General features: G+C 30.5%; 1 long non-coding RNA gene across 1 annotated transcript; it reads left to right on the top strand.

Annotated features, from left to right (window-relative positions):
- Positions 1-200: 200 nt before the first annotated feature.
- Positions 201-1,022, top strand: LOC131011842 (uncharacterized). Its single transcript, XR_009097125.1, has 2 exons — positions 201-281; positions 790-1,022. It is a non-coding gene; the product is annotated as an uncharacterized LOC131011842 (long non-coding RNA).
- The last annotated feature ends 1,082 nt before the right edge of the window (positions 1,023-2,104 follow it).

The following is a 2,104-nucleotide window of genomic DNA, read 5'->3' on the forward strand; positions in this document are numbered from 1 at the left end:
TTAATTGATTTTATTTATAATTCCAATTATTTAAGAAAATCGAGTAAGGATATTGTTGGTGTCCTTGACTCAAGAAAATTAGTTTTCAATCTTTATTATTAAATTTTGAGAACTCGGCGTGATGAATCAAAGAATGTCTAGCACGTCCTCTATGACTTAAGAAAAGATTAAGGAGACCTATTAAGAATAGAATTTCTTGTAGGCTTTGTGGACCAAGGGGATTAGCGTTGTTTTCCCAAGACAAGTTATATGTGTATGATCTTCAGGCTTTGCCTATCCAGGTGGGCATTACTTTCATATATATCAAATGAGTTTAAATGTTACGTTCAAGCAAGTTATTTCATGACTAAATTAATTGAAGTTATTTCAAATATTGTCTTGCCATAAAATGTTTAAATTTTAGTATGATATCTATCTGCTTTGGCTTTGCCAATGATGCAATCGAATTCGGGTCCTGAGCAGTTGATAGCTATCCTGCCAGGGCTAGTGTACACCAGTGACCGTGAGTCATCTAGCGGGTTGGCCGGTCAAGTGACCGTGAGAGGTGGCCACCTCTCCGGCACATAGCTTCAGATATGATAGATTACAAGAGAACTTAGTCTGCAGACGAACCTTAAGAATCACAAATGAATTTAGTAAGCTTGGGCCTTTTTAGCGAAAAACCCCCTTGCTGTACTATTTATGATGGCATGACAGTTTACAGTCTTTAAGCATGTATTTTATACCTAGGCATACGTGCCCACTGAGTGCTTTTGTACTCAGCCCTGCATATGTTTTCTAAATGTGCAGGTTGAGCTGATGTGATGATGGTGCTGCAATGAGCGGAGTTTCCAGGGTTGTTAATAAATAGTTAACCTGTCTAGAATATGTCTTCATACATATGTCTGGCTACTTTCCGCTGCAAGATGTTGTTGATGTTATAATATGTTATGTCATACTTTGAGTCTTAAGAGAATGGTTTCAAATGATGTATAACTTGATTAATGATATTAATTAAGTTTTATGCTGTCTTTCATAGACTATTTTCAATTGAGTATTCATGAATAAAAATGACGAGTTTTATTAAGATGAGTAAGTTTTACGGCTATAAATGACGCCCCTTTTCTTCCCCTTCTTCTTTAACCCCATCCCTAGTCGTAGATCACTCGGCTTAACTATCCTTAGTTAGGGCGGGCTGTGACAGGTCTTTAAATTAATTTATTTAATTATATAATTTATAAAAAAGAGAAGAGAGAAAAGAATACAGCTGTATACTTCATTGCTTTTGTTTAAATTAAACTGTAAAGTATATAAACTACAAATGGACCATTTGTATATATGATAGTGTAAACATATCCCTTAAATATATATCTTCTTTTCATTTTGATCCATTTTCAAAATATCTTTCTAACTTATTTTTGAAAACAATTCCACTAGCAATTATTATTACAATTTTCATTTTTTGTATGACTAATTCTCGATTCATCAAATGCACACCTAAATTTTATTAAAATTTGTGCCACCTTTTTTTAAGAATATGTTTGAAGGACGGAGGGAGTATGATATTTTAGTAAAATAATCTCACTAGTAAAATTCATTCCAGAAAATCTTGCCGGTAAATAATATCTACACCCATAAATAAATCTATCAATAAGTTCAAAAAAATAAAATCTCTAAAGTTCAAATGATACCTAGATCACACAAATTTACAACAAGACTAAGCAAAATTAAAACCTTAATTTTTTTTCCCTATTTATATACATGTATTATTCATTTCTCCTCACTCATTTTATTTTTTAATCTTTTATATCCACGAATTGTGCAAATTTTATATATGAACCTTCGATGTGATTTTTGTGACTGGAAGGAAGAGATTGATAAAACGTTTAGTCAGGTTGTCAATTTTCTAATGAAATCAAAACAATATTCAAAGTGATTATAACATATGCATGCATCACAAAATAATTATTATAATATATACATGTACATATATATATATATATATATATATATATATATGCTATTATCTTTTCTCAATTAAATTTAATTTTATATTGATATTCATATATTGAAAATATATTTATTTTTTATTTTTTCAAGTTTTTTAGTGACATGTTAAATTTTG

This window comes from Salvia miltiorrhiza, chromosome 2 (genome assembly GCF_028751815.1).
Source record: "Salvia miltiorrhiza cultivar Shanhuang (shh) chromosome 2, IMPLAD_Smil_shh, whole genome shotgun sequence".
Lineage (NCBI taxonomy): Eukaryota > Viridiplantae > Streptophyta > Magnoliopsida > Lamiales > Lamiaceae > Salvia > Salvia miltiorrhiza.